The following is a 24286-nucleotide window of genomic DNA, read 5'->3' on the forward strand; positions in this document are numbered from 1 at the left end:
CCTGGCACATGCGCTACCATCCCTGTGCCTCCTTCCTCCTCCTGGCACCCGTGCCTCCTTCCTCTTCCTAGTACCCGTGCCGCCGCCCCCGCACCTCCATCCTCCTCCTAGCACGCGTGCTGCCGCCGCACCTCCTTACTCCTCCTGCCATGCGCACCGCCGCCCCGACCTTCCCTGCCGCACTCTCCTCCCAGGCTCATGCCGCCGCCCTGACCACATCTCCACCAGCTCCGGCCACCGCCGCGCCCCCATCTCGCCCGGCTCCCACACCGCGCATCTCGTCCTAGTGGGGCTCCATAACCACAGTACCGGACCACCCCAGGCCATTCAACGCCACCAACCCGGCCCGTTCATTGCAGCAACACCCAGGATCTAGCTACCACCATGTCGTTCCCACGGTGACGTTCGATGGAGCACCTCGTCTCTCTCCTGCTGCAGGGAGGCCAGCTACTGCACTGTGGAGGTAAGATTCTTTCCTCTAAATTTCTTCTGGCGTCCAAAAATGTTATTTGATTTTTCCATGAAAAAAATGAGGCACCTAATATGTCTCTTTGTTCTGCAAGTGAGCTGTAAAAAATGTGGCAAATTAGGTAGAGATTAAACATCCCCCGGAGCACATCGTCAGTGTCCATGAGCGGGGCTCCCGTGGATGGCTGGATCCCATCGTCGGCGTTGATAGCGTCCACGAGCGCGAGCACCCCACATCCGGCATGAGTAGCTCCTGAAACTATTTCCTTAACATTGCTACAATTCCGCACTTATGGTTGAGTCCTACTAGTAGTGATGAAATATAGAATTGAGTGGAAAATTTAGTTGATTCCTGAGACCCTGACTAGATTTCCTACATATACCGTTCAGGGTTTAGGATGCTGTAAAACAATTGTATACTTCTAGTTGCTGCTTCCTGCCACCAATGAATTGTGCAAGTTCAAAGAGTGCCGCATGAAAAAATAAAAAAGTATTGTATGGCAAGTTCATAATTTCGGTATCGTGAAAGTGTGATTTTTGGATAGTATTTTGTATGATTCATTTGTTCATCTTCAGAACTTAGAAATATTAAGTCTACTTTTTTCTATGATGAAGGTACAAATAGCTCCACTAGAATTGGTAACTGGTGGAGATCATTCATGTTGATTACTTTTGACAAGAATAATAGTCCGCTAGAGAATTTGCTGAAGATTAGATAGGAGTGAAAAAACTAAAGGTTTGGAAGTGATGGTAAAAACTGATACGTCAAATTTAACATTCTCTTATTTCTGTTCTATTATTTTCTTTTAGTTTTGGTGTCTGAATTTGTGGATATATGAGCAGACCCCAATATTTATTTCTTCAATTCTCTTCTGCCGTCAGGTCGCGGTCTCTTCCTTCTGTAGGTCACCGCCTCCTGCTTCTGCAGGCCGTGCCCCATCCCCCGATTCCCGCAGCAGACATGCCGCTCACCGCCGGCACCACAGTCCGTTCACTGCCGACAACCGAGGCCATTCAATGGTGCAACGACGAGGTCTGGCCTTCCCCCTTCCTCTTTACATGTATCTTTGTATTCTGTTTCAGTTCATCTACTTGTCGATCATAAGTTTGATTTCATCTATGTTTCCATGTTATTCCTGTATAGTACAACGGGTATTTGTATTCATTTCAGTTCATCTACTTGCCAGTTGTAAGTCCAATTACATATGTTTTTCCATGTTCTTCATACAGCATGAGAAGATTTGTAGATGCACAACAGAGTTTGTAGACTGCCATGTTAAACAATGTCAACAGGTTGGACAGACTCCCTCTTTTGTGCATAGAGGAACCTATTTTGTCAATTAATTTAAGGTGCTTTGCTATTACAATTTTGGTGCACAGGAAACAAGCAGCAAGGGAAAAAGAAGAGCAAGATTGACATCAGTAGTCAAAAATAATAGAACATCAGTTCTAAAATTCCCCACACATCAGTACACCTATGTATTGCTTCTGCGATTTTCAAATATGGTTACAGTTGTTGCTTCGATTTTGCTGTTGATGTACATAGTTTGTGAAGAGAAGATTTTGTAATTCATTTTGCCGATGGAATGAATTACTAAAAGTTCAAATTTGCTAATTTCTGCAGTTCTGGTTCTCTAGATTGGTCTTGGTACATGATACATATTAAGCTTGGTCTTGGTACATGATACATCTTAAGCTGGAGTTCGTCGCTAAGCAGGTTTGATTATGTAAAGTTCAAGTTTTTTGTGTGTGATGCAGTATAGCTCAACTACATTTTGTTACCTCTTTACTTTTAAATTGCTGACTGGATGTTGAACTAATTCTCTGCCTTCTCCATCACTTACGTGGTTTCCTATTTGCTTGAGCTATTGTACTCATGTATATTTCAAAAATACTAAGAAATATGGCTATCAATTATCTTATATACAAAATTTTGGGGACTTGATCTATTGTACTCATGTATATGTCTAAATAGGACCAAATTTTGCATGTTTTCTACTTGTATGTATGTGGTTGAACTATTTAGCTATTGAGCAAAGTTTAAACTTTCTATGTGTGAAGGTTCAATCAAATTCATTTTCGTAGCTATGAGGTTGAGCCAATTTTCTCGTCTACTGAAACCGATCATTTGATAGGGAACTCAAAAGAAATAGCATATATGAGCATACGTGAAGTTCAAAAGTTCTGGTTCAGGGAAGTAGACATCCTATAATTTTTGGGAATTAGTAGTTCACCTTTGCTAAGTGTAGCAAGTTCTCTGGTTGCAAAAATTAATTCACTTTGCAAAAACTCTGGAGGTCAACAATTTCTTTTGTTTGTTGTAGATGGAGATGTGTGTATGTATACATGTGTTCTGGAGATAGGAGAACTTATCTGGTGGTGTGTGCGTGCTGCTGCATCCTCTTCCAGCTGCTCTAATTCACACCTTCAGTGCAATTTCTATATTCCCTTGTGTTCACGAATCTTGTAGTACTTTTTTCCATAAAAATCTTGTAGTAATATGTAAAGCAAGCGTGGCCAACACATAGTTTAGGTGTCGCGGTAGTACTCACTGTTGATGGTGGCCTTCTTTTGTGCCGCTACTACTTTGCCACCTAGAGTGGTACTGCTACTACTTATCATGTTGATAAAACCTCGCGAATAGTACATCTATTTGATCAACGATTCTGTAGGGAGAAAAAGTTCACCAATGTACAATCTCTAATCTCAGTATACCAAAAAAAATTGTTTAGGAGTTGGTACTGCTCAAGTTTATTTCTTGATGTACACATGATGTCCAAATTCTTCTTTCAATTCGGTTCAATTTATAAATTTCATTCAGTTCAACGAGGTGGAGATTGGGGCACGGTGGAGTGTGACCGTGTGTGTGCAGACGGCCCACCGCAACTCACCGGCCGGATCCCGCTCTTCAGTGTATGTTTTGTGTGCTTTTCAGTTCACCTACTTAACAATTGCAAGTCCAATTTCCTCCTTGTTTCCATGTTATTCCTCTAGCAAAACAGGTGTTATGCCTCTATGTATCAAAAGAAACCTATGTTCTTTTCTATTCTTGCAAATGAAGCCGCACTTCTGTTCTGTTTGAACTTACTTGGCATAAAAAATAGTATTTGTTCTACTGTAAAAAACATAAAATGAAATGTCTTGGTGCATGATCGAAGGTGCATCTGGAAGCATCCCCATGTCAATTGCAAAGGTTTCCAGGATGTGGCGTCCGTACTAGTAGTCCAACCCGGCCACCCCAGGCCGTTCACCGTCGCAGCTCCTAGGCCGATTGTGTCGAGCCTTGTGCCACATCCTGTGGAGCTCCATCATTGTACTGCCCATACCTTTCTTAGCCGCCACACCGGGTCGTTCAGCGACACAACCTAAAGCAATTCGACACCGCGGCTCGGGAGGCACACACTTCGCCCGTTCATCCCAGGAGAGCAGTACATCACCTTGTGCGAGCAGACCGTTGCCGATGTACACTGATTCTCTAAGCTCCCTTGCCACTGCTCCAGTATGTCCAGCGCCGTCCCTAGTCCAGCCCCGTGGCATCCGGACGGTCAAGTTCATGCCGAGCAGCAGTCCACGTCCGTCAGCTCCTATTTCCACTATAGTGATTGGTTGCCGTTTTCCTCACCCTTCCCGATGCACGACAACCCAACTCACATGTTGCTGCCGTCCGCCACCCCAAAATAGTTTTGGCTCTTCCTCAAGCAGCCATTTAACCTTTTTGGTGTTTTTTCTGTTGGTGATTGATTTTAGCAATTTGTAGCTATCTTGCATATGGAACCTGAAAGTCTTAGACTGTTGTAGATTCAGTTCTTGTAGCACAAATGTCCCAGAGTTCAGTGACATCTCTAATTGATGTATTGTGGTCTTGCATCTCCAATGTATGTTGCTCAGCTTCCTCCCGATCCGCTTGATCTCGCCCTTCTCCGAAGCATGCTTCAGTTCAACAAAAAGCTCTAGAAAAGTTTAGAGTTCTGCGTACTTTGCATTTATAGTTGGCTCTTTTTTATTCGTCTGTTTGGGTTAAGGTAGGGAGAGGGAGCAGAAGGTCATCATGAAAAAATGTCTCTCCTAGATCCGGGCTGGCAACCTGCGCCTCTACTAATTAGGATGATGTGCACCTTTCCATGGTCTAATGTATTCCTTCTTGTTAGTTCTCCAATTAAGTTTGCCCAAACTTCAGGATAAGCAGTTTGCTCATTTATTTTTCTTTTGTGTTTTGCATTCATTCTATAACAGAGGGTGATTGGATATTTTTGTGTCAGCCTGGAGGGATTCTAAAACATATATGTTCTGGTTATGATTTGATGCCCTCTACATCTTTTATGTTATTTACATGGGTATTAAAACTATTTGCGTTCAGGTACAACAAGAAGTTCATGTATTGATGCCCCTGGAGTCCATGTAGCTCTGCTGCCGTGCTACCCTTATTGGCCTCGGCTATGTATGTCAGTCCAATACCGTCACCCCAGGCCGTTCACTATCGTAGCGACCAGGCCGTTCATAGAAAAATGTTGATTATATTGATACCTAAAACTAGTCTTTGCTCACTTTTGAATTGAAAAGGAAAAAGGAGTCTCTCTAATAATAAGTTTATTCAAAAATAGAAACAAAAATAAACAAAAAACATGAAACACAAAAACCCCATGAAATTTGCAAGGAAAACATAATAAGTTCTAAGAAAATAAATATAGAAGTTCATATTTTGAAACGAATGAAGTATTTGGGAACTAAATGAAGTATTTCAAAGTACAGAACTTTTGTTTAGCTTTGTTTGTGTACTTCTAATGTTACTATGCATGAACTTGTCGTTATTTTTACATGTTTTACATGATTACGGTCATTTCGACCTTGACAAATTTCATTTCACCTTATATGGTTTTTTCCATCCATCTTACAGGTCGAAGGAGCTCCCTTATGTTTAGTGGATTCAACAAAAAAATTCCCTGCTGCCACTGCATCCTGAGTTCAAGGGATTCCTTAGGCGCCTTCTACACCATCTTGCTAATGATGCCATCGTTGGATGCCACAGCCATGCTCATCGTTCTTGTACTACCATTCACATACTGCTCCCTGTTTTACTCCATGGAGATCCATAGAAATAAGTTATATTCAGTTCGCCACTTTTACAATTGATGGTCCTATGTTGACCGAAACAATAGTTCAAGCTCCTAAAAAAGCAATCATGTGTATGCTACATCACTTTGAGGAACTACAGCAAACAAAATAAGGAGAGCTTGGTACTACTTGATTTTTTTATAGTACTACTTGAAGCCTTTCTGTTGTATACATTGTCTCCTATTTATTATAACCTCGTCAGATTGTTGGATGCATGTGGTCCTTCTCTTGTGCATATTCAGTTTCAAAATAAATGTTGAATTGAATGGAAAAAATCATGCCATCTACACTGGAAGTTCAAGAAAAGAGGAGAGCTCATTTACAGGTAAAAAATTCATGTACATCTACAGGGGAAGTTCAACTAAAAATAGAGTTCATTTAGAGGTAATAAAAAATTGATGTACATACAATTGGTGGTCCATTCTACAAAGGAAAATTGGTTTAATTAAAAATATTGATCACTACAAGTTAAAAAAGGTGGTCCATTCAGAATAAAAGAAATGACAGAAATTCAAATTGTAAAAGTTCAAGCAAAAGGAAACCCCATGCAATTCAAATGATAAAAGTACAAGTCATAAAATATAAAAGTACAAGTCATAAAATAAGAGAAGTCCAGAACATCGTTGTAAAAAAATGTTTAGTTCAAAAAAAGAATAAAAAACGTTTTCTTTTCGAAAAAATATCATCCAGTTCGATGATATAATGCAAGCACAGGGCCGACGATACAATAACATTCAGTTCAACAATATAAACCATGCAAGTTCAGGGCTAGGATACAGTAAACCGTTGAAAATTTATGAGAAAAATATTACCCAAAAAACACAGCAAAAGTCTAGTTATTGAAAACACGCTTAGTACAAACCCATGCAAGCATCAGTACAAGTACCTTTTTTTGGAACCATTTAAAATTACTCTACAAAAAATAGCTCAGTACAAACATACACATATATCAGTACGACTACTTTGTTTTTCGGACGAGAAAACAACAGGATCCGTCATGTTGTATTCAAGATTACTCTTAAACGGTTGCAAAGTAGAGAAAACGTCCAACATGACTAAGTTTCGCATTTTCGATGGCTATCCAACGGTATATTATTTGCCCCATTTCGACAAACTTTTTAAAAATATCGCGTTCAAAACCAATTTTAACCGTATTTGAATTCGTATTTAAACTGTAAGTAATTAGAAAAAACTTTATGTACGCAAAAGTTGCGCATTTTCCATAGCTTTCCAATGCCGTATCATTTGCGTCAATCCGACAAACCGTTTGCAAAAAACAGTGAAATGACATTTCGCCCAGAATTTCACCGTTTTTCAAATTACTTTTAAATCATATAGAATTTGAAAACAATAGTAGATATATGGAAGATGCGGATTTTCACAAGATTTCCAACGCCATCTCATTTGCTCAATTCCGACAAACCGTTTGAAAATTAAGTCCAAAATATGATTCGCGTTTTCGAATTTAAAAAAAACGGTTTTTTCAAAACTGCTCTTAAATCATAATTTTTTTTTGCGAAAAAAATTTATAAGATTGTAATGTGGATGCCAAAGGCTTTCCAACGATATATTACATGCCCCGTTTCGACAAAAAAATTGCAAAAAAAATTGAACTAAAGAAGACAATTTTTAACAGCAACAGAAAGCATCAGTTCAACCGCTTGAATTCATCAGTTCAAGTAGGGTAACAGAATAATATTCTGTAACGCGTAACAAAATAGCCCAGATGTGTGTATATATATATATATATATATATATATATATATATATATATAAACACTATTCTGATCACGGGATCAGAATAATATTCTGATCACAACCTGACCTGCCCCGCTAGTAGTACGTTAAACTTCCGTGTGAACTAGGTTGAACTTCGGCCAACATTGCCCAAATGGGGCTTGCGATATACCGTTGGAAAGCTATGGACACCAATATCATGACCCAACTTAAATTTTTGGTAAAATATAAGCTGTTTAAGAGCAGTTTTGAAAACCGTTCTTTCTTCGCACAAAAAATGTGAATCGTATTTTTGATCGCATTTCTAAACCATTTATCGGAATGAGGCATATAATATGGCGTTGGAAAGCTGCTGCGAAACCGCTCCTTCCACATGTTGAAAGTTTTCTCTAATTCCCTATGGTTAAAGAGTAATTTGAGAAAACGTAAAATTTTGTAAACCGAACAGCTGAGTTCGTTTTTTCGATGTCATTTCTAAACGGCTAATCCAATGGATGCATATGATACGGCGTTGGAAAGCTTATGAAAATACGCTACTTTTTCATCTTGAATTTTTTTTTTATAATTTTGAATTGTTTAAGAGTAATTTAGAAAATGGTCCAAGTCCTACCGACTTCGTATTTTTGAGCTAATTTTTTAACCGTGCGTCCGAATGCAGCAAATGATATGGCGTTGCAAAGCTTGAACAAATGCGAAACTTTTTGGTATGTATTGTTTCTCCCAATTATTTACGTTTTTAACTCAGTTTGAAAATGGCGAAAAACGTATTTTCGCCGTAATTTCTACAAACTTTATCAGAATGGGGCAAATAATATACCGCTGAAAAGCTACGGAAAATGCGGAACTTTTTCATGTTGATGGTTTTCTCTGATTCCTAGCCGTTCTCAACTAATTTCAAAAACGGCGGGATCATGCGTTCTGCCTTTATCGGAAAACAGTTTCTTCGAAAATGCACCGTGTGAAGAACCTGAACTTCTCGGCGCGTGTACCTGAACTTCGTTCTATTTTTCATGTGATTTTTTTGTTCGTAGGTCTCCATCCACTGCTCGTAACTCTCCATCCATTCAACGGAATTGAGCAGGTGATATACCGATGGAAAGCTGCTGTAAGCACGCAAGTTTCCCGTGTTGATGATCTTTTCATACTCGCGATGATTTTAAAAGTTTTTCATCTAAAATTCATTCAGCGTAGTAGTTGAACTTCGTGCTATTTTCACGTTGAACTTCTGTGACATATTTTCGTTTGTAATTTTCTTATCCATTTCGTTAGTGCTACACAAATGATATTCTTTCTGTACAAACCTCTCTCACAATTTTTTTTAACTTTCTCCGACCGAGGACTTTGAACTTACACAAATGATTTTCCTGCCGTTTTGAAATAAATTAGAAAATGACGAGATCATGATTTCTGCCTTCATCGCGAATGGAAATGCACTGTGTGAAGTAGCTGAACTTCTCGGGCATGTCTGTTTGAACTTCAGTCTGTTTTTGACGAGCTGTTTTTTGCACTGCGTGAAGTAGTTGAACTTCTGGGGCATGTCTGTTTGAACTTCACTCTGTTTCACTTTATTGTAGTTTTCTTATATGAAAAACACACCATGTAGTACGTGAACTTCCTGTTGTTATCACTTTTGAACTTCTCTCTGGTTTGAGAGAATTATAAAACAACATATTTTTTATGTATTTGGACATCTAAATACACGGTGAATCTCTCTCACAAGAATTTTTTGAACTTTTCCTCGCCGAGCACTTGAACTTCTAGCAATCATTTTTTCGTGTATGAGTTGTTTCTAAAAGTGCAAAAATGGCGCTGTGTTTTTATTTATTGAACAGGTAAATCCTAGGTTTTAATAAACTCCAAACTTCTCTGTTATTTCAATTTGAACTTCACCTTTTTATATTTTGAGTAAAGAATTGTATTTGATTTTTATACGGAAAAAATGAAACATGGAAATACAAGGTCAACCTCTCTCGCAAGAATATTTGAACCTCCCCAGATAGAGCACTTGAACTTATTTCAACAAACATTTTAAGCTTTTACATTTTAATACTTTTATTCTGACATGAAATGCATTTTTTCCGTACTTAAACTTGTCATTGTTTTCATCATGAACTTCTGTCACATTTTTGTGTATACGTCGAATACACACAATTGAAGGTCAGACGTCATTTTTTGCCATTTTTGAAAACATGTAATTGGAGGTCGGATGTCCCGCAATATAAATTTTGAACCGTTCACGGAGGTGCATGTGAACTTCTTGCAACAAGTCTGACTTTTTTATATACTTCCAACTTCTATGTTATTTTAAATTGAACTTCTTAGTCTTATTTCTTCGAAAAAATATGTTTTCAAATAAGCATCAAATATTTCTTTAAATTGAACCTCATACTTTTATTTTCCCTAGAAATGGAAAGAATTTTGGATTTTCCATATACATCAATTTTTTATATCTTGATTTAAATTTAACTTCATGATTTTATTTCTTTGGTAGCAAGGAAATATATTTTTTATAAATACCGTACTGCTCTATTTTTGTAAATTGGACTTCTTGGTTTCCTAGTTTTGTAAGAAGTATTAAACTGGTTTGTTATTTAAATTTGAACTTCGAAAGTTTTTTTCTTTAGAAATGGTGAAATCCTTTTTATGAATTTCGAAATGTTCTATTTTAAGATTTTGAAATACTGCGTTATTTTATTTTGAACTTCTTGTTTTCATTTTTTAATAAGCAGGAAATTTTGATTTTTGTATAAACGTCGTACTGCTCCATTTTTTAATCGAACTTCTAGGGTTTTTTCTAATGGAGAATATCCCGTTTTTATTTAAAAAATGAGATGATTTTTTTCATTCTACCTTCTTGGGTTTCTAATAAACTCTGAACTTCTTTGTATTTTAAATTTGAACCCCAAGGTTTTTTCTTGAAACGGGGAAATCCTTCTTTTATAGTTTTTGAAATGATCATTTATTAATTCAAAATTCTAGGTTTTTCACTCGTGTGCGCACATTTTTTAGAGAGAATAAAGTATGCGTGCATTTTTGTGAAGTAAATAGCAAGAGAGAAAAATATAAGGATATGGTGTTGAGAGCAAGCCTATTGCTTAGGCGAACACACGTCCAACAATCCTACAAGCACACACACACACGTCCTGTAACCACATAGGAGTTATGTGAACCACTGTGACGGCCGGTGTATAACTGTAGTACAACTTGGCGTACATCTGTAGTAGAATTTTCATGGTCGCTGACATACAACTGTAGTAGAACGTAGCGTATAGCCGTAGTATTACTTCACCACCACCGGCGTTTAGTCGCAGTAGAACATATAGGTGTAGTAGAATGTCTTATGGTGATAACAGGTGCAGGTGGCGCGACTTGCTACTGCAGAAGCAGTCAGCAGAAGGACGGCTGACTCGGCAACGGAAGGCTTGCGCATGTGGATTCAGATTTGCTTGCGCTGGATACTGAACGAAAGGATTCTGCCTGTGACCGCGGTGGTCCAGCGACGTGAGGTGAGTGGCATGGCGAAGGGAGTCAGAGGAGCCAATCAAACACCTGCCAGTTCAGATCAATATTTTTTTGTCACTTCAAAATTAAGAGTAGATAAGCAGCAAGACTAGCATATTTCCCCTTTTTGTTTGTTTGCAGAAGATGTACATTGGTATTGCTGTTTGAAAACGAACTCTGCTGATGTTTGAAGACTAACACATCTAGTTGAGTATTCTACAAACCTGTCCATCCGCTTCAATAATTCATAGCATTGACCATACAAATTCAGAGTGCATTCAATAGTAGGAACGACATGACACCATCAATTGTCGACTAAATCTAACAGCCTACCATCAAATTATAAACAAGTGAGGTCGCGATGTAAAACATTGTTGATCTAGAATTCTTTTTTCACCTGCTAGTACCTTTTGTCTGCAGCTGCTTGTTGCTGCTTGTTTGCCCGCCAAAACCAACACCCACGTGCCAAGAAATGTTGCTGCCGCCGGCCAAATTGTCAGCTGCACAGGTATGTTTGCTTGACAGTGCACTGGTTTCACTCGACAGACTGTCACTGGCTTTCCTTTAAGATGACGTGGTCTACATCAACTGGCCATTTGAGGAGAGGATTCACATATGTAGTGAAGAAACAGAAAATGGCGCCCGTCATGGATGGTGCGCTGGTGAGAATAGCATGGTTGCAGCGGGATCCGAGGGACATTGCGCCTATGAACTTACCTCGGCTTTGTCATTGAACGGCCTACGCACCGCGGTGGAAGAGCCCCACCGGGATGAGGCGGTGCGGTGGCTGTGGAGCCTCACCGGGGGAAGTCAGGAAGAGCCAGAGGGCGGGAGACACAGCCGTGGGTTTTTGGCGCGCGGCACCTCGGGGAGGCCTGCATCGCATGGGGGAGGAGACTTGGCGGAGGAAACGGAGGCACTCGCTCGATCTCGTCAACGGGGAAGAACGCGGGCACGCCGACGAGCACAGGCGCCGGCAATGCATGGAGGTGCGTGGATCCCGTGGCGGCGCTGGTGGGAAGGTGGCGGTGCGGGGAGGTGGGTCGCGATGGCGGTTGTGCATAGGCGGCGGCGCAGGGAAGTGGCAGGGCGGCGCACGGGGCTGCTAGGTCGGTGCCCAAGCTTGGGCACGGCGGCGAGGATCTGGGAGGCCGCGCCACCGGAGAACCTGGGGAGGTCGCGCCGTTGGAGGATCTGGGGAGGTCGCGCCGCTGGCGGAGGGGGTGGGCTTTTTTCTTTTTTTTAGCTGCTGGTTCGAAAGTTCGGGAGCATCTCGATCGCGTCCTTATAGGGGTGCTGTGATCACAATAACTATTCTAATACCATGATTAGAATAGTATTGTCCTATATATATACACACAGATATATATATATATATATATATATATATATATATATATATATATATATATATATATATATATATATACACATATATATATAAACACTATTCTGATCACGAGATCAGAATAATATTCTAATCACAACCCGACCTACCCCGCTAATAGTACGTTGAACTTCCCTGTAAACTAGGTTGAACTTTCGCCAACATTGCCCAAATGGAGCTTATGATATACCGTTGGAAAGCTATGGACACCAGTATCATGATCCAACTTAAACTTTTGGCAAAATATAAGCGGTTTAAGAGCAGTTTTGAAAACTGTTTTTTCTTCGCACAAAAAACGTGAACCGTATTTTCGATCGCATTTCTAAACCGTTTATCGGAATGAGGCATATAATATGGCGTTGGAAACCTGCTGCAAAACCGCTCCTTCCACATGTTGAAAGTTTTCTCTAATTCTCTATGGTTAAAGAGTAATTTAAAAAAACGTAAAATTTCGTAAACCGAACAGCTGAGTTCGTTTTTTCGATGTCATTTCTAAACGGCTAATCCAATGGAGGCATATGATACGGCGTTGGAAAGCTTATGAAAATGTGCCACTTTTTCATCTTGAAAGTCTTTTTATAATTTTTGAATGATTTAAGAGTAATTTAGAAAATGGTCCAAGTCCTACCGAGTTCGTATTTTTGAGCTAATTTTTTAACCGTGCGTCCGAATGCAGCAAATGATATGGCGTTGGAAAACTTGAACAAATGCGAAACTTTTTGGTATGTATTGTTTCTCCCAATTCTTTACGGTTTTAAGTCAGTTTCGAAAATGGCAAAAAACGTATTTTCGTCGTAATTTCTACAAACTTTATCAGAATGGGGCAAATAATATACTGCTGAAAAGCTACGAAAAATCCGAAACTTTTTTATGTTGATGGTTTTCTCTGATTCCTAGCCATTTTCAAGTAATTTCGAAAACAACGGGATCATGCGTTCTGCCTTTATCGCGAAACAGATTCTTCGAAAATGCACCGCGTGAAGAACCTGAACTTCTCGACACGTGTACCTGAACATCACTCTGTTTTTCACGTGATTTTTTTGCTCGTTGGTCTCCATCCACTGCTCGTAACTCTCCATCCATTCACCGGAATTGATTAGGTGATATACCGATGGAAAGCTGCTGTAAGCACGCAAGTTTCCCGTGTTGATCATCTTTTCATACTCGCGATGATTTTAAAAGTTTTTCATCTAAAATTCATTCAGCGTAGTAGTTGAACTTCCTGTTGTTTTCACGTTGAACTTCTGTGACGTATTTTTGTTTGTAATTTTCTCATCCATTCGTTAGTGTTACACAAATAATATTCCTTTTGTACAAACGTCTCTCACAATAATTTTTTTAACTTTCTCCGACCGAGGACTTGAACTTACACAAATGATATTCCTGTTGTTTTGAGGTGAATTAAAAAATAGCGAGATCATGATTTATGCGTTCATCGCGAACGAAAATGCACTGTGTGAAGTAGTTGAACTTCTGGGCATGTTTGTTTGAACTTCACGCAGTTTTTGACGTGCTGTTTTTTGCCCGTAACTCCCAAACCACCAACTGGAATTGAGCACATGATATACCGATGCAAAGCTGTTGAAAATTCGCAACTTTTTCGTGTTGATAAGTTTTTCATACTCTCGACAGTTGAAAATATTTTTTTGAATGTGTAAAGTGTGTTTCTAACGACATACATAAAAACTTTTAAACCATTCATCGGAATATAGCATACAATACACCGTTGGAAAGCTTATGAAGAGGAGCATGTTTTTCATGTAGACACACATTACAATTTTTTGTCGTTTGAGAGCAGTTTTAAAAATGACAAAACAACGTCGTGTTTTGCCTGTTTTTACATGTATTTGAAGGTCGGACGTCTCGCACTAGAGATCTTGAACTTCACCAGGAGAAGCATGTGAACTTATTTCAACAAACCTTTTAAGATCTTTGTTTTCTATTCATATATTCTTACGTGAAATGCATTCCCTGTAGTAGTTGAACTTCCCGCTGTTTTCGCCTTGAACTTCTGTCACGTATTTTTGTTCAGCCTCTCTAACAAGATTTTTTGAACTTTCTTGAGCCGAGCACTTGAACTTCTAGCAACAAAATGTTTTAGCCTTTGCTTTTTCATTCTTTTTAATACAAAATGCACAATGTTTAGTACGTGAACTTCTGGCAGTTATCAATCCGAACTTCTCTCGGTTACGCGAAAATATCTTAGTTTTTTATAGATATTGAGCCGCTCTACTTTTTTTATTTGAACTTCATTGTGTTTTTTTAGAAATCTGAAATTTGGAGGTTTTTTTTTGAAAATTTGAACTTCTTTTCCTTATTTCAAATTGAACTTATTGGTTTTATTCTTTAGTAACTAGAAAAACCGATTTTTCAAATCAATATAAAACTACTCCACTTTTTCCAATTGAACTTCCTGGTTTTATTCTCTAGTAACGTGAAAACTTGAGTTTTTTTATATACATTGAACAACTCCATTTTTTGAAATTGATCTTGGTTTTAATCTTTAGCATTGGGGAAAATCTGAGTTTTTATAAACATTAAACAACTTCATATTTTTTTAAAATTTTGGACTTCTTGATGTTATTCATTAGTAACGGGAAAGTCCTAGTTATGTAATAAATATCGAACTGCTCAATTATTTAAAGTTGAACTTCTAGATCTTAAAAGAACATGGGGCAAATATATGTTTTACAAAAATTTTAAACTGCTCGGTTTTTTTAGTTTGACCTTTTTTATTTTGGAATAAACATTTTTGAATTTCTATGTTATTTAAATTTGAACTTCTAATTTTTTTACTAAAATGTAGAAAACACCATTTTTTATAAACTTTTCGAACTCTCAATTTTTTATTTTTGAACTTCTTGGTTTATTCTACAGTAACGAGGAAAATCACATGTTTGTAATAAACATTGAACTACCCTATTGTTTAAATTTGAACTTCAAGGTATTTTTTTCCAGAAATGGTTAAACTTACAAAACAAATTATGGTTTTTTCCACTTTCTACGAACTTACTATGTTATATCATTTGAAGTTTTTTGTCTCGCGACATTTTTAGGCATTTTTTGCTGTCTGTGCAATGCCCTAGGCGGTCCCTTTTTTCACAAAAGAATTTCTTTAGTATGTGGTACACGTGAACTTCGGAATTTCTGAAACATGAACTTCGTTTGCTATTAAAATTCAAGAAAATTACACACAACAATACACATACGCTTCGTGTGCTACTTGCACAACCAATACATCATGGGTTGGAGTCTCTATCCATTATGTTTTTGTGTTCTTAGTTTTCTGAATTTGCCTCTTTTTGATTTTGAACTTGTTGTATTTTTGTTCCAAAACCTCTGCAAGTCTCTTTCTTCTGCTGAACTTTTTTCCCATGAATTTCTTTTGTTGCCATATGTGAACTTCAAAAAGAAAAATCAATCATGAACCTAAAAAGGGCTTAAAAATTTAAAGTGAATTTTTTATTGGATCGGTAAGAATTACATAGACAAAGGAATAGTGTTTTTTTTATAATAAAGTGAGGAATATAACAACGAAGAACAATGGCTTGATGATAAAACACAAGAATGAGCGTACAAAATGTTAACCAACACACAACGAGCTAGTACCCTTTGAAAAAAAGCGAGCCCGCGCGGACACACACACATAAGGAACTAGTATAGTTACATGAGGCATTTTATCAAGCATAGAAAGTGCACACGGGAAGCTAGCTCAGAGTCAACAAATATATTTTTTGCAGCAACACATCTATTTCTTGAGCACAAATAGTTGTTTCCATGAACACAATTTCAAACACAAGATGGCACCAAATCATTACCAGCCACGGATACATCCAATCATTCTCTAACATAGCATGAATGCAAAATAAACCTAGAATAATTGAGCAAAGAGAGAAAGACATCGGTGTGCCAAATGCTTATCTTGTAGTAATAAACTGTGTTGGAGAAGTAACGAGAAGCCACACATGAGACCATGGAAAGCTGCAGACTGTACTGGAATTAGTAGAGGTGCAGATCGCCATACATCTTTTCCCCACTCACCTCACTACTCATCCCCACTTCCTTAACAATAACAGCCCCTCCCCTGACAGGGAAAGAATTAAAGTAGCATTAGATGTATCCCCACGAACAAAATAACTACTAGTGACTATTTAAACCAAGGGGCCAATCTGAAGTTGAACTAATCTCGTCTCTGAATTTTCCTATAGCTTTTTGCTGAACTGAAGCATGATCGGGGAAAGTTGAGCAGTGTTTGATTTCTTCCCAAAAACTAGTTCATTCCATTCCAAGCACCCAACCGGGGGAAACAGAGTGATGGGGACGGGCCTGGAAATTGGGAGCACGGGTGTGGCTCACTCGTTGGATAGCAATGGCACTCAACAACGCTGGGGAAACACACTACTGAAGTTCAGGTTCAGGTTCCCCCATGGCCAGACCAGCGCATGGATACTCGCCCGGAAACGACCGTCACTAAGGCAGCCAGCATAGGGCGGGCAGGTGCCTGGTGCAGCCGACATCAACAGAGGGGAGTTAGTCGATGGCACGACCGACGCTCCACTCCGGTGGGCAGCGTGGTGACCTGGTGCGAGACCACACGCTGCTGGGTAGTTGCGGCCGACCTCGGAGACGCTCGATCACAACAGTGGTGTTGGGTGGGGCGGGCGAGATGCTACCTCGGGAAGGTCAAGGTGACCGCCGCGAGAAGGTTAACAGCGGGTCATGCTGCTCGCCGGAGCTGCGCGAGGACGGTGGTGGCAGGCCACTCGTTTTTGTTGGCAACCCTCACTGGTGGAGCTTGACGGCGGTTGGTCTTGGTCAAATAAGAGGGAGCGCGGAGAGCTCGGCGGTAGCGACGGCGCCTGGCGCAGGAAGGTTGTGGCCGTGATGGGGCTCGGAGGTGGGTTGTAGTAGCGTGCAAGGTCGGCAGCGACGCGAATCGAACTCCGGCGACCGCGCTTGGGCACGGTGGCTCTGACCTCCCTTGCGTCCATGTGGACATCGCCAGACGAGGGTCTGCAGGAGGAGGTCGGTGCCGCTGGATGAGAGCCACGGGAGAAGGCCGGCGACGAAATGGGATCGGTGTGGGTTGGCGGCTGCGTGCGAGGCCTGTCGGCGGCGGAGTTTTGGGGCGGCGTCGCGGCGCGCATGGCCGGTGGGCGTCGGCGGGGGTTAGCAGGGATAGGGAGGTGGGGGTGCGGGGGTTGGTCGTCGGGGATCTATAGCGGGGCGACGAGTTCGGGAACCACTCCTCCGCCCCCTATAAGGCCGACAGTGATCAGAATAGTTATTCTAATCCTGAGATTAAAATAGTGCTACTCTATATATATCCAGATCGCTCCAACAGAAATGCTTGCAAAGGAAAAAGTGTAAAAAGGAAAAGTGATGACCACCATGACTCTTGTATAAGGGTAGAAGAATAAAAGTAAAAGATAGGCCCTTCGCAGAGGGAAACAGAGGTTGTCATGCGCTTTTATGGTTGGATGCACAAAATCTTAATGCAAAAGAACGTCACTTTATATTGCCACTTGTGATATGGACCTTTATTATGCAGTCCGTCACTTTTTGTTCTTCCACATCACAAGATCGTATAAAGCTTATTTTCTCCACACTAATAAATCATACGTATTTAGAGAGCAATTTTTATTGCTTGCAACAATGACAACTTACTTGAAGGATCTTACTCAATCCATCGGTAGATATGGTGGACTCTCATGGTAAAACTGGGTTTAAGGATATTTTAAAGCACAAATAGTATCTCTACTTGGTGCAAAGAATTTGGCTAGCATGAGAGGGAAATGCAAGCTCAACATGTTGGATGATCCAAGACAATATAACGTTTCGGATATAGGAAAACATAACCCATTAAGTTGTCTTCCTGGTCCAACATCAACCCTTTAGCATGTCATATTTTAATGAGTGCTCACAATTGTAAAATATGTCCAAGATAGTATATTTATATGTGAAATCTCTATTCCTTCAATATTCTTTCATGAATTGTTCAAGTGACCAATTCTGCGTTTGCTAACTTCCAATAAGTTTACTACCTATACTTATTATGTGTGAAGTCATTACTCCCCATGTTGTAAGCATATGAAACGTATGTAAATTCAAATTTATGATATTCAATTCATTCAACCGTTTACTCATAGGATATATGTGAAGCACGTGAGTATATGACAAACTACTCCAAAAAGATATAAGTGAAGAATACTGAGTAGTCAAACAATTAAATAGCCATGTGAGGATTCTTTTTCATTCAAGATTTCAGATCCAATGATTTTATTCAAACAGCAAGTAATATTAAAAATACGCTTCAAGCAAAACACATATCATGTGACGAATAAAAATATAGCTCCGAGTAAGGTATACCGATAGTTTTGAAGGCGAAAGAGGGGATGCCTTCCGGGGCATCCCCAAGCTTAGGCGCTTGAGTCTTCCTTGAATATTACCTTGGGGTGCCTTGGGCATCCCCAAGCTTAGGGTCTTTCCACTCCTTATTCTCCTCATATCGATATCTCACCCAAATCTTGAAAACTTCAATCACACAAAACTTAACGGAACTTCGTGAGATAGGTTAGTATGATAAAGAGTAAACCATTCACTTTGGTACTGTCAAAGACTAGGCTCATAATTGTTCTCACACAATGCCTACTGTACCATATCATTTCTACAATTTATATTGAGAAATATAAGCCATAGAAACTAGAAAACAAGCAAACTATGCAATGAAAATAGAATCTGTCAGAAACAGAACAGTCTGTAATGATCTGAACACCAACCATACTTATGCTACTCCAATTTTTTTGAAATAAATTGGTGGACGTGAGGAATTTGTCTATTAATCTTTTAAAAAAATAATCAACTCAATCGCACTCTTCTGTAAAAAATGGTAGCTAATCTTGTGAGCGCAAAGTTTCTGTTTTTACAGCAAGACCACATTAACTTTCACCCAAGTCTTCCCAAAGGTCTTACTTGGCATTTTATTGAAACAAAAACTATAATACATGATTACTACAGTATCTTAATCATGCGAACACACAAAAATAGTAAGGGTAAATATTGGGTTGTCTCCCAACAAGCACTTTTCTTTAATGGCTTTTAGCTAGGCATGATGATTTCAATGATGCTCACAAAAAAGATAAGAATTGAAACATAAAGAGAGCATCATGAAGAATATGACTAGCACATTTGAACCAAACCCACTTCCTATGCCTAGGGATTTTGTGAGCACACAATTTATGGGAACAAGAATCAACTTGCATAGGAAGGCAAAACAAGTATAACTTCAAAACTTTAAGCACATAGAGACGAAACTTGATATTATTAAAACTCCTACAATCATGTATTCCTCCCTCACAATAATTTTCAGTAGCATCATGAATGAGTTCAACAATATAACCAGCACATAAAGCATTCTGTTCGTGATCTGCAAGCATACAAATTTTACTAGTATTCACGTAAGCAAAATTCTTCTCATTCGGAATAGTGGGAGCAAACTTCTTCTAAATCCACTTTAGATGATAGTATTATTCATACTCCGAAAGATATAAGTGAAGTTCATGGAGCATTATACAATTAATTTAGGCTAACCATTATCCAAGCTCAAAATATATAAGTGAAGCACACGAAGCATTCTATACAACCATACTCAAAAGATTTAAGTGAAGCACAAAGAGCAATTATATAAGTTGATACTTAAAAGATATAAGTGAACCACATGAAGTATTCTATAAATCAATAAAGGGATATCTCATACTAGCATGATTCTTAAAATAAAAAGAAAAACACAAAGGACACAAATTATGTGAACAAAACAAAAACCGAGGTATACCGATAATTGTTGAAGAAGAAAGATGGGATGCCAACCGGGGCATCCCAAGCTTAGATGCTTGAGTATCCTTGAAATATTTACTTAGGGTGCCTTGGGCATCCCCAAGCTTGAGCTCTTGCCTCTCTTTATTCTTCTCATATTGATAGCTCCTCGATCTTCGAACACTTCATCCACACAAAACTTTAACAAAAACTTTGTGAGATCCGTTAGTGTAATAAAGCAAATCACTACCTTTAGGTACCGTTGCAAATTTATTCCAATTTCATATTACAACTATATATACTGCATTCCAACTTCACCATGGCTCATACCCCCCGATACTACCCATAGATTCATCAAAATAAGCGGACAACTCATAGAAAACAGAATCTGTCAAAAACAGGACAGTGTGTAGTAATCTAGAAGTTTAATAAACTTCGATAACTCAAAAAAATTCTAAAAAAATATGAAAATTTAAAAAATTTGTGCATAAGTAATGTGCAAAAAGTTTCAGACCCATTTGACTTCCAGTAAAAAATGTAAAATCACGCGCTACAGCCAAAGTTTCTGTTTTTGTACTGCACAAAGTAAACAAGCAATCTAATCATCCTAAAACCGAAGCTTGGCACATTATTTTTATAATACAATGGATATATACAAGGGGATAATTATTTTCAAAGAAGCTTCCATGAATTTTTTTTACATTGTTTCCATGAGCATGAACACAAGTGCTCAAGGTCGACCCTCATTTCTTCAATGCATAATCTTCCAATCACTTCTCTTATTGAAAAACTTTTTAGGCATGAGAGGCTAGTAAATTTATTTATTTTTGCATTTTCATTCTTTTTAAAAAATTGTATGATTCGCCCACAACTAAACAGAAACAAAAAAGGAAAGAAAATCTACTTAGTGAAGAAAGCAAACAAGCACACACGAGAATATCAACCCCACACTATTGCTTCCCCGGCAACGGCGCCAGAAAAGAGCTTGATAATCTCCAAGTGCAGGGAATCATCGTAGCAATTCCCAATGGTGGAAGTGATAAGTATGGAGTGTCGAACCCACAAGGAGCTAAAGGTAAGATCAATATTCTCTCAAGCCCTATCTGCCACTGATACGACTCTACGTACACCGAACGTTTTCTTCCAACTAGAAACGAGAAATAAAACTACGTTGTGGGTATGAAGAGGTTAACTTTGCATGGTATCAGAGAGATAAAATATAAAAGTAGGTGCTGTTATCAGAAAGTTAGAATATATTACTAAATATTATAAATAATGAGTGTGGAATAATGATGCATTGGTGTGCGGAATTGTCTTAGGCAATTGTTAACAAGACCGGTGGTCGTCATCACAATTTCATATGAGGGAGAGGCATAAGCTACATACTTTCTCTTCTTCGATCATATGCACTTATGATTGGAACTCTAGCAAGCATCCGCAACTACTAAAGATCATTAAGGTAAAACCCAACCATAGCATTAAAGCATCAAGTCCCCTTTATCCCATACGCAATAACCCCCTTACTCAGGTTTATGCTTCTGTCACTCAAGCAACCCACTATAAGCGAATCATGAACGTATTGCAACACCCTACAGCGGGAATCCCTCATGCTTGCACAACATGGAGGGTACAATAGGACAACACCAAAATAAAACATACAACTCGTACCAATCTAGATCATCAATCAACCCAAAGACAAAGGATACCTACTCAAAACATCATAGGATGGCAACACATCATTGGATCATAATATGTGGCATAAAGCACCATGTTCAAGTAGGGATTACAATGGGGTGCGGGAGATTGGACCGCGTAAAAGAGATGAGGATGGTGATGTTGATGAAGACGATCACCGTGGCGATGATTCCCCTCCCGATGGCACTCCGGTGCCACCGAGAGAGAGGAGGAGAGGTTTTCCCCCTTGTGCTTCGTCCTGCATGGCCTCCCCGCTGGATGGGGAGAGGTTTCCCCTCTGGTCCTTGGCCTTCATGGTGATGATGGCCCCTCCGGGATCCTCCTCCATGCCCTCCGCTGATGATGGCCCCCTCTGGCAGGGTGCCAGAGAGGGCCTAGATTGATTTCTCATGGCTATAGAGGCTTGTGGTGGCGGAACTTCTGATCTAGGTTAATTTCTGGAGGTTTGGGTATTTATGGGAGAGGTTGGCGTCGAGAACAAGTCAGGGGCCCCACGGGTAGTCCACGAGGCACAGGGGCACGCCCAGGGGGTGGGCGCGCCCCCACCCTCGTGGGGCCTGCGGGACTCCCCTCCAGTAGATTTTTGTTCCAGTATTTTTTATATTTTCCAGTAAAATTCTCCGTTGATTTTCATCGCATTCCGAGAACTTTTATTTCTGCACAAAAATAACACCATGGTAGTTCTGCTGAAAACAGTGTCAGTCCAGGTTAGTTCTAATCAAATCATACCAAAATCATATAAAACTATTGTAAACATGACATGAATACTTCATAAATTATAGATATGTTGGAGACGTATCATTTAACCACCTAGAGTTTTAGCTTTGTCGACTGCAGGGATAATCAAGGTCTCCACTGCGTGCCCAGTCTTCAATGACACTGATTACCCCTACTCGAAGAATAAGATGTGCATGCATCTCGAAGCCATTGACATTGACCTCTGGTATGTCATCAAGACAGGCGTACCCAGGGTCGGTGATGGTGTCACCGCTATTGATGTCAAAAGGTTCGCGCAACTGTACTCAACCACCAAGAATATCATCTGTGGTCATCTCACCAAAGGACAGTATGGCCGTGTGAATGTACTGGAAACTACAAAGCTAGTCTTGGACTGGCTGTCCAAGGTCAATGAAGGCGTCTCAACTCAGAGAGACTCAAGAATTGATGTTCTTCGCAATCTCTTCAACTGCTTCAAGAGAGACGACAATGGGAATGTCCAGCTCACGTTTGATCACCTCACTGATATCACCAATGAGCTACGCGCACTCAACGCCACTGAGATCACCAAGCATGAAATTGTGAAGAAGCTATTAAGATCACTTGACAGCTCATTTGACACTCTGGCCCTGATGATTCAGGAACGCCCTGACTTCAAAGATCTCGATCCATCTAACATACTTGAGAGGCTCAACACACATGAGTTCTAGCTATCTAAGAACAGAGATATCTATGGCCCCAACTATGGCCGATCTCGTGCTTTGAAGGCAAAAGTTGTTTCCTCGTCTGAAGAAGAATCTGACTGCAGTTCTGGTGATCCTGAAGACATTGGCAAAGAGCTAGCAATGCTTGTGAGAAAGTTCAAAAGTTCTCCAAAAAGAATCACTTTGGAAAGTCTTCAAGATCTAGCTCAAGAAATGATGAGGCTTCCTCTCGTGACCACAAGAAGAGAACATGCCACAAATGCAAGAAGCCAGGCCATTACATATCTAAGTGTCCTCAATGGGACAAGGAAACTAAGAGGAAGAAGAAGAAGAAGAAGAAGAGCAAGCAATATGATTCTGACGACAAGAACAAGAAGAAATCTTCAAAGTCTTCATCAAATTATTCATCTCACAAGTCACAAGAAGAGCTCATCTGGCAAGGCTCGTGCGTTCATTGGCGAGGAGATGGATTCATAGGAGGAGTCTGCTTCTGAAGAGGCGGAGGTGGAGTCTGAGGAGGAGTCTGATCCAGCCATGGCAAGCCTGGCTCTAGCTTCGGCTTTCGTCCCCAAGTCCATCTTCAACACTGAAGAGAATGGTCATGTCGCTGACGATGAAGTTAATGATGAGGACGACTCAGCTCTGACCTACTGCTTCATGTCACGAGGTGCCAATGTAAACTCACACGATGCTTACTTTCAAACCTCCAATGAAGATGACTCTGAGTGTGAATCCAAACCTAGCTATAAAGCTCTTGCTAAAATTGCAACTAAACAACAAACTGCTATGGAACACATTCAAAAGTTGCTAGACAAAAGCGATGACCTATTGGACGCGGAAATGAATCGAACTCAGTCCTTAATCAAAGACATAAAAAATCTTCATGTTAAGTACGAGGAACTTGAAAGTTGTCATGAAACCCTCTCAGCCACTCATGAGAAGCTTTCCTACAATTATATTCAAAGGAAGCAAGATCTTGAGAAACTGAGAGCATCTCATGAAGATCTTCAAAAGGAGAACGATTCACTACTCGCCCAACATATCAGTTCTGCTCAGGAAGATTTTGTGCCACCATGTTTAAAATGTCTTGAGCGTGATAATGATGTCTGTGTTGCCGAATGTTCCACTACCTCTGATGTTGCAATATCTTCAA

At 39.8% G+C, this 24286-nt stretch overlaps 1 long non-coding RNA gene across 1 annotated transcript; it reads left to right on the forward strand.

The window, feature by feature from the left end:
• Positions 1 to 1712: 1712 nt before the first annotated feature.
• LOC119287044 lies at positions 1713 to 5791 on the forward strand. Its single transcript, XR_005140747.1, has 6 exons — positions 1713 to 1761; positions 1849 to 1947; positions 2093 to 2185; positions 3290 to 3381; positions 4826 to 4906; positions 5363 to 5791. It is a non-coding gene; the product is annotated as an uncharacterized LOC119287044 (long non-coding RNA).
• Positions 5792 to 24286: the final 18495 nt, after the last annotated feature.

The sequence above is a fragment of the Triticum dicoccoides genome, chromosome 1A (assembly GCF_002162155.2).
Source record: "Triticum dicoccoides isolate Atlit2015 ecotype Zavitan chromosome 1A, WEW_v2.0, whole genome shotgun sequence".
Classification (NCBI taxonomy): domain Eukaryota; kingdom Viridiplantae; phylum Streptophyta; class Magnoliopsida; order Poales; family Poaceae; genus Triticum; species Triticum dicoccoides.